Source organism: Miniopterus schreibersii (genome assembly GCF_964146895.1).
Source record: "Miniopterus schreibersii genome assembly, chromosome: 20".
In the NCBI taxonomy this organism is placed as follows: domain Eukaryota; kingdom Metazoa; phylum Chordata; class Mammalia; order Chiroptera; family Miniopteridae; genus Miniopterus; species Miniopterus schreibersii.
In genome coordinates this window covers 17,587,735-17,597,498 of record NC_138122.1, presented here as the reverse complement: position 1 = coordinate 17,597,498, position 9,764 = coordinate 17,587,735, and positions in this window count along the sequence as shown.

Genomic DNA, 9,764 nt, shown 5'->3' with positions numbered 1-9,764 from the left:
TCCACAATGCATATATATGTCAAATCATCCCAATGTACACTTTAAATTCTTAAAATTTAATTTGTCAATTATACCTCAATAAAGCTGAAAAATTTTAAATTCAAAAAAATTTAAATGGTGAATTTTGTTATGTGAATTTTATAACACAATAAAAATTTACTTTAATCTCTCTGTGCCTCAGTTTCCCCTACCTTCGCACAGCTATTGTGAGAACCCAACAAGATGACATATTTTTAAAGCCTGACACTAAGTGAATGGTGGCAGCTCTTTTTGTCTTAATCCTGAAAACCACTTGCCAGCCTCGTTGCCAAGAGGTGAAGTGACTTGGCCAGTCACACAATTGGGCAGGGGCTGTGGCACACCTCAAACCCAGCTCTGTCTGGACCTCAGCGGGGTCCACGCCCGAGAGAAAGGACATCTCCTGAAAAGAGGATTCTCGAATTAAAAGTTGCTGCCAGCTCCCTACCCTTGGCTGGGTACTTTGTCAGGAGCCATCCAATGATCTTCTTAGCACAAAGTCAAGCCACGGCTTGAGACCCTGTGCCTGGTCTGGCCGTTGCTTCTGACTTTTCTCATCGGATCAGGGTCCTATGCATCGTGAGCATCTGAACAGACTCTAGATGTTTACTGATTTGAGAGCTGACTCAATGGGGAGTGACTGCTCATGGGCCCAGGGTTTCCTTTTGGTGTGAAAATGCTCTGGAACTAGTTAGAGATGATGGTTGCACAACAGGGTGAATGTACAAATGCCACACTGATTGTTCACTTGAAAGTGCTTAAAATGATCATTTTGCGTTATGTGTATTTTATCACAATAAAAAAAAAAAAAAAACCTGTAGGTCACTTTCCGTTTTAGGCAAGAGGTGGCATGGGGGACAGGAGAGAATATCAAAAGAGACAGGTCCCAGCTGAGCTCTGCCCAACAGGCTGGGCAACCTTGGGTACGTCAGTGCACCTCTCTGAGCGTCTGTGTTCTCCTCTGTGGGTCAGGCCTATTTGCCTTTGGCCCTGCAGACCTCACAGGGCTCAGGGGAAGCTCATGCAGGAGCCCGTGTTGTTTAAAGAGAGAGTGTTATGACAATGAGAGCAGACAGGAACAGGACCTGTGGGCTCCACGCAGACAGCTGACATCCTTTCACGGGTCAAGCTTCTCTCCTTTTTCCTAAGGGCCCTACCTCACGTTTTTCTCACAAAATCCCTGGAAAGAAGGCAGGGAGTGCAACCTGCCAATGTATCAGCCCTGACCCGCTTCCCAGAGCACGTCCCATGGGCACGCACATGGAGGACCGAGGGGAGCCTTCAGATGCCTGCCTGTGCTGGTGAGTGTCCGCCTGTCTCCTTGGCAATCTGTCTTGGTAAGTAAGGGCAAGGAGTAGCAGCAGGCACACCTGCCTCAGGGTCGTCTGCTGGCTCTGAATGTTCCTTCTTACCTCCAGGCCTTTGCACACATTGTTCCCTCTGCCTAGAAATCTCTTGCACTGTATTAGTTTCCTGTCGCTGCTGTAACAAATGACCACAGATTTAATGGCTGAAAACAACACAAACTTGTTATTTCAGAGTCCTGAAGCTTGGAAGTCTTTCCAGTTCTGGAGGGTAGAGTCTCACTGGGCTAAAATGAAGGAGGCTCTAGGAGAGAATCATTTTTGTTTTCTGGTTTTTGGTATTTTTCCTCTTTCGGCTGCTGCATTCCTTGGCTCGTGGGCTGTCTTCCATCTTCAAAGCCAGCAACATTGCATCTCTCTGACTATTCTTCCATAGTTGTGTCTCCCTCTGCACAGAGCCTAGAAAGGTTCTCTGCTTTGAAGGGCTCGTATGACTACATTGCCCCCTGCCCCAGATAATCCAGATAAGGTAAGATCCCTAACCTTAATCACATCTGCAAAGACCCTTTTGCCATGCAAGGAAGCATATTTCATAGGTTCCAGGATTTAGGATGTGAACACTCAGAACAGTGTTGGCTGAATGTGTGAACTTGGGTTCCATCCCAGCTCCACTACTTCCTGGCTGTGTGGTCTTGGGCAATCCCTCTCCCTCTCTGAGCCTAGTTTTACCAGCTCTAAAGTGTGTGTATACTGCAGCACCTGGCTTCTAAAATTCTTGCAAGAATTAAACCAGACCAGGTCTATCATGCACATAGTAGGTGTTCAACCAAATGGCACCTCTTTGGCCCGTTTCATGGAGACAGATTCTGAGTTAAGTAACCCTTTGGGGTTGATCCCAGGCCTTGGATTTCTCCATGAAAGACATAGATTATTGGATCATTTGTTATAAGCCCAGCTGTCCAAGCAGCACAGTGTGGCTACAGGTGCCACCCTCCTGAACATAACTTCGGCCTGTGGAAGTACCAGATGCCACCTTTGGAGGACTAGTTAGAAGCCTGAAAACTTAATCTTGGATATTCAGCAAGAAAGGCACATGAAAGATGAAAACACATCCATCTGCACACAGTAGGTGCTTACATACAGTGGTGAAAGTCTGGTGTTTGGAGCGAGGTAGAACTGGATTCAAATCATGGCTCTCCAATAATCAATATACTGACCTTGGCCAAGTCCCTTCAGCTTCTCTGAACTTGATTTGGCTCTTGTGAGGAGGAAATAAGCTAGGGGATGGGAGTGCCTGGCACACAGTAAGGACTAGATCATCGTGAAAAACCCCATCGCCACGAGGAACCAGACAGGAGACAGAGCCCCTGGAAATTACACAAGGTGGGCCTCTGATTTCCCATAATTCGGCAACTCCTCCTCGCCTCATGACTTTGGAAAATATTCTCTTAGCATTTGCAATTCTTGATCTGGGCCCAGCAGTGAAATTAGTGCAGACTTTTTTTCCCTTCTTTCTCTTCTCTTTGACAGCTTGAGCAAAAGGAGCTGTTTTTGAATTTCAAGAGAGGAAAAACACACACGCGCACGCACACACCCCAAACAGCATCATTTTGCAGGACAAAATGTCCCCTGTGCTCCAGAGCCGGCCGCCCGGCCCCGCTCCGCTGGCCTCACAAACACTTAGTGTCACTGCGGGTTATGTAAGCGCGGTTTGGGCCTGCGAGGTTGGACGTGGCCTTGGGTTTTCAAAGGAGGCAGAGGAGTTTGGGTGAGGAGCTGTTTGGCTCGAAATAAATCCAGGAAGTCAATGCAGAAAAAAATAAATCCTTAAGACTCTCGCGGAGGAAATATTTAGATGTATAGTTTGGAGCGTCGAGAACTCAAAACTCAAGCCGGAGTTTGGCCAACGTGGCTTTCTCGGCTCCATCAAGCATGGGAGGCCGGGAGGGGGGTGGCACATAATGTGACCTCTTCAGTGGGACAAAGGCAACACGCAGACTACATCACCCCTGGAAGGAAAAACACACCAATTCTTAGTATTTTCAAAACTGTTTGTTCACTGAGGTTCAACTCCAGCCCTTCTGTTGGGGCCCCAGGTTTAGCGATTTCTGTTGGCCGGTGGGGCCAAGGCAGGCACGCAAGGTCTTTGATCCGGGAACAAGAAAGCAAGAGGTGGGGGCACCCAACTCGTCCTGATTTGCCAGACACCTTCCCAGGAGTAAAACTGAAAGCCTCGCATTCAAGGAAACCTCTCGGTCTAGGGCAACTGGGGACAGTTGGCACCTTACAAGGGAGAATTACAGAGCATCTCCAAAGTGCCCCTCACCACGCTAGGGCTTTATGTAAATACTGTCACACCATTTCCCTGGTGACCTTTTCAGGTAGATCATGCCCATTGTCCAGACCAGGCAACTGAGGTTCAGAGCGGGATGTCACACAGCAAGGGAGCCGAGCAGAAGATCCTCCGGGGCTCTTCTTAAAATTGATTTCTGGGCTCCTCCTCCAGAGAATTCCACTCAGTAATTTATAACACATTCTTCCGGTGGTACTAAGAGCGAATGATTTCAATGTGCGAAACCCAAGCAGGCTCCACTGGGAACGGCCCTGGAACTGAGCATGGAAAGGTAAGGCATCCGAACTGGGGAACAGCGTGAGGAAGGGCACAAAGTTTCGGAGACTGGTGGCCTTGGAACTGAAAAGAACACCCTGGAGGGACAGAGAGGAAAAGGAAGGATTTAAACAGTGGTGACAAATGTATACACTGGAAAGATGATCCCAGCTCTTGGACAGCAGTTATGTTGGAAAAGGGTATGGACAGAGACAGAATAGTTTGGAAGGAAGAGAAACCCTGCTCCAACTGGCTGATGCAAAAATGCCAATTCACTGATTCACATAATTAGCTTCAGGCATGGCTGCATCCAGGTGCTCAATTTAGAAACCAGTCTCTCTCTGGGTCTTGGCTCTGTTCTGGCAACTTCCCAGACAGATCCTCCCTGTGTGATGATGAGAGAGCCCCCAGAAACTTAAGGCTTGCCTCCTGTTGCTTAGCAACCCCACCAGAAAGAGAATGCCTGTGACATAATACTTTTAGGCGAAGTCATAATGCTGCCACTTGCTGACTTCGATAGGCCCATCTCTCAGCCAATCGGTGATTGCCCAGGTCTACACCAAGGCCCACACCTGGAGTTAGGGGGTGGGATCAGCCCCACCCCAGTCCACAGTCTGTGAAGGGAGAGAGGGAAGGGAGACTGGTCCCACAGGAAAATCTGGATTCTGTTTCCAGGAGACTTGATCATGGACCATGAGGGAGAAAGGGGGAAGCAGCCCACTGGATTACCATCCCCACTTCCTGAAGTGGAAACAGAGAGGTGAGGTAACCGGTGGAAGATCACACAGAGACCCAAGGACGTCGGGTCTCCAGACTTCTTCAGACAACCACTAAGGCCAACAGTTCACAAATGTGGCCCCTGCAGGGTGGGAGCTGTTTAGTCCCTGGAATCAGCCCAGAGAAGCTACCCTCTTGCAAGCCCCATCTCAAAAGCCAATGCTTCTTCAGGGAACTATTAGAAGTGGGGAAGCCTCAACAACCTCTGGTCTAGAGTCAGGACTGAACAGGGCCTGGAAGCCCCCAGAACCAATCACTACATGTGTGACACATGAAGAAAGAGCTGCAAGTTGATGGACCTGAGGTCCCTTAAGCAGGTGATACCACGGTAAATTGTCACCCAGTCACAGTTTAGTTCTGATGTGCGGAGCTGTGGCTGCCTGGAGTGGGGCCCCCACGGCATGAGCAGGGGTGCAAACAGCCCTAAGGTCATTGCCCTTTCCGTCTGTCTCCTCCCCTGAGCTGTGAACTTCAGAAAGGTGGGGACTGTGTCTCCCGTGTCCTCAGCACCTAATGTGGGCCTGGCACTCTGTGGGGCCCAACAAATACTTGTCAGATCAGTGGATGGCTGCCCCAATTGTCCTGCATACCTCCAGGCACAAGAGGCTCACTGCCACTCAAGGCAGTCGGTTCTATATCTACTATTATTTCCATTTTAGAGATGAGAAAAGTGAAGCCCAGGAAGGTAAAGCAGTTTGCACGTGGTGGCTGCTGGCTCCGAGCTGGTACACTGAGCCCCTGCGTGATTCTGTTTGCTGTCCCCTGCCTGCGGCTGCAGCCTCCACAGCCCTCCTGAGAGCTAAAGGCAAAACTCTTGCTTCTGGGGACTTCTCTCCTCCTCACCAACCATTCCCACACCCTCACTGTCCCTCCCTAAGACTTGGTGTCAAGTCCCCCACCATAGACCAAGAAGGAGCAATGGCCGGAGAAGCCTCCGTGACAGACAAGAATAGGCTGGAAAAGACCCGCAACTGCCGCAGCCTGACTTTTGCTCAAACCCTAGGAACAAAGGCCCCTGTGCCCACCGGGCCGCGCTGCCAGGCGAGTAAACAGAACGATATGTCAGGGCTGCCCCGGCGTGGCCATCTGCTCTTTCGATCGCAATTAAATCTGACCCAGCAATTATGACTTCGCGGTAGGCGACGGCCTCATAACCACAGAGCATCCCCAGGCTCCGGGCTCCCTGGAGAATTCTAGAGCAGCAGGCGCTGGGTAAAGAGAAATAAGGGAAGCAGACGAAGTAACGTATCTGTGGACAGAGCTGGCTTTGGAGGCCATGAACTTACATTATCTTATTTACTCTCCTGACAACTCACTGAGTTTTGTGTTTCCCTGTTCCACAGACGAGGAACCTGAAACTCAGTATGTGAACAATGTCCCTGTACTTGGAAGAGCCAGAGCTGGGCTTTGAACTTAGGCTTGTCTGGCCCCAGACATGCCCCTTTCTCCAGCCCAGAGATGGCCTAAACAACCCAGCTCACGTCCCTCACCCAACCAGCCCCAATTCTTTGCCTTCAAGTCACTCCTTCAGGACTTTTTTTAGACAAAAGCCCCCTCCTCAAACAGTCACTCAACAATCATGTACTGAGCACTGACTATGTTAGGATCTGGACATGGAGGATGGGAAGGTGTCATGAGCAAAAAAGGCACAGCTCCTGCCCTCATGGAGCTTATGGACTAAAGAGAGAGGCACCGTTCGACAAGCATAAGAAGCTGAACAGTCGATAAGGAGGGTACATGACACCCTGAGAATGTGGGGTCCTGGTGGGCTTCCCTGGGGAACTGCCGAAGGGGGTAAGAGCTGGAGGTGGGGGGAGGTAACAAAGCAAAGAAAGGAGAGAACAGTACTCCAGGCAGCAGAAAGAGCACGTGCAAAGGTCCTGTGGTGAGACCCAAAAAGGTCAGTGTGACAGGACCATATGGAGTGTCCAGGGAATGAAGTAAATTTTGATGAACTCGTAACACCTGTGGTTCCAGCTAACATTTGCCATGTGGCCGCTGTACCCTGACGCTGAGCTGCTTGTACGTAATCTTTTTAAATCCTTACAGTGTTTCCAGGATGAGGGTATTTTCCCCTATGGTACAGTGGAAGGAAATGGAAACTCAGATGGGGGCAGTTCCCAAAATTGGCAGTTAACTGGGAGGGGGGAGTGGAGGGGCATTCTGTGCCTGGCTCTGTGTGAGGCGCTTTAAACCCATTATTTCCATGAGTCCTCTCAGCACCTATGACACAGGGACCTTTATTATCCCCATTGTACAGATGAGAAAAGTGAGGCTCAGACAGAGCATGTGACCCATCCAAGGCCACAGAGCCAGGAAGCCACAGAGCTGGGATCTGAATCCGGGTGGGCTTGTCCCTAGGTCCAGGCTGTTTCTGTTCCTATGCACTGAAGTGGGTGAGGGATTTTGTCTGATCCCCTGTCATCTTTGCTGCTATGGCTCTCTCTGCAGCCTCAGAAGATCCACGGGCTAAGCAGCCTCTAGCGGCAGAACTGGGTGCTCTCTGAACAGAGACAACCTGAAGGAGTAGAAACGATCAAACGCCTACTATGTGTCAAGCACCAAGCTGAAAAAATTTGAATACACTATCTTTTTAAATGACCTGTGCCTGGGTGTGCGTCAAAAACCACTTCACCAGATTTTGCATCCCCTACTCAAGGCTATGGGATCCAAGGCATGTGAATCACTCTCAAAACCTCAGTTTTCCCAGCCATAAAATGGGCATGGAATCAGTATCCATTTCCATAGGGTGGTTGTAAGGGTGAAACTGGAATATTCTTGGTGACAGTGCCTGGCTCAGAGGAAGCATTCCATAAACAGTACTGACTTTTCTCTTTTTCTCTTATCACCATATTTCACCAAATCTAAGACACCATCGGTTGTAAACCACATTCCAATTTTAGAAATATGAAAATGTGAGAGAAAAATAAGGTCATCTTAGAATCGATAAAATATGGCATTATTCCTGTTTTCAATATTGGGGCAGGGATATAATTCTGTTTTCCCCCCCTATGTTCCTTGCTTCCTGCTCTTGGACAGGGTCCTCACCAGGTCACCCCGGTGTCAAGTTCAGGCAGATTTTACTACGAATGCCACACTGCAAGAGGAGACGCAGCCCCTTTCAAGCCATGTATTAACTTATTTTACTGCTGTGTCAAAAAGCAGCAGAAATTTGGAGCAATTATGCCTATGAGGCCCCCACCCACTGAACACAGCCCTCCTAGCCTCCGCCAAGATGACTCAGCCCAAATTATCCCCCTAATTGTCTCAACCTGTGTGGACTCCCAGCTGGGGCCCTCCACCCCCCCAAACCTGCATGACTGGATCCTTGAGGGCTGCAGAGGCGAGATACCTCTCTCTAAATGGAATGTGGACTTCCAGGTCCTTCCACCGTTTCTCATAAACCCAGTTCCCACTTCCCTCTCCCCTCTGCCCTCCCTCCCTCTGCGTCGATGGTCTTTTGAGAAAGTTCTGCTTGGAATAGACCCCTCTCTTTGGACATTGCTGTTCCTCCACGCCTGGTCTGGCCTTATAAAGCTATTGACCTACCTGGGGAAGGGGGACTATTGAATTTGAAGTCCCTCGAGGGGAGAAGCTAACCTGCATTGACATCTGGATCCCACCCAGCATCGCACATGGCACAGGGAAGCTATTCAAGACAAGTGGGTTGAATAAAAATTTTAAAAAAGGGACTGATGCCTTCAAGGACACTCATCCGTGAGTGGCTCAATATCATCATAGGCCTAGGCAGACCCCTCACCCCCCGCCGTCTGTTCCCCTCCTTGATGCTATAGACATCATGTATTTAACATAGTTTCATCTTTCCAGGACATTTGTCACCTATATACCCAGGAACAACAAATAACATTGTCTTGAGTAGGTGGTTTTTAAATGAACATTACTGATATCACCCTCTACGGCTCATTTGCAATTTCCTCTCTCCGTCGACATTAATTTTCGAGGCTCATCCTTGCTAGAAAGCACAGGGGTAGCTCCCTCCCTTTAACTACTATAGTACTGTGTTATCCTAGGATAACATTCCAGTTTATGAACATCCCTTATTTTACCTGTCCCTTTCCCCACAGATGGGGGCATGTGTTTCTTCTAACCCTGCCCTACTAGACACCTTGCTTTCCTCCCATAAAAATGAGGTGCCCCAGATGGTTTCCAAGTTTCACAAGCAAGCTGCCTAAAACGCAGGCCTCACCCCCAGGAAGTTCGCCGTCCAGTTGGAAAGACATGATTTGTACGTACAGACATTTTCTTACACAGCTGAATCGGGTGCCAAATATGTGTCTTAATTCCTATCTCTGCTGCTGGCCTTTCAACCGTCCTCGCCCTGAGCGTGCCTGGCACCCCCAGATGAGCGAGCGAGGCCAGCGAGTGGTCTGACACAGACGGGCCGGGGAGCCGGGGGTGGCTGCTGAGCGAGGCCAGCGAGTGGTCTGACACAGACGGGCCGGGGAGCCGGGGGTGGCTGCTGAGTCCGTCGGGGGCCCGGCCTGATCCATCCATAGCCGCACAGGCTGGGCAGCTTCCTGCCCCGGCCCAGCAGGACGCGCCTCGCGTCACGCGGCGGGAATCCTCTCACCGTTATTTATGTTGGCTGCAAAATCCAGGAAATCGCCACTGAATATATAGCCCAGCGTCTCGGGATTCAGCCCTGGAAGCATGAAGCTCATTCCCCAGTATTCCCCTGTGATCCAGACCACGGGGCCCGCCCGATGGCCGATCCAAGTTTATTGTTACAGGGAGAGAGAAAGAAACCAGAGCCACGTCGAGGAAGCTCAGAATCAGATCTACGGCCGCTGGAAGCGCTGCCATATGCTTAATTGTGCTCCAATTACACAGAGGGCCCCAGAATCGTCACTCTGGGGTGCCGAGATGCTAATGGCCATGATTACATTTGGACAGCCCTGTTCGGTTATATTGTGATCTTTGCAACTACCGTGTGGTTCACTGAGAGTTGCCGGCCTATCCTAACATGGGGGAAACATCGGTGTTACTCACTCCCAAGTGCTCAATGAGCTCCTAGTGCAGACCATGCCCGGTTCCAG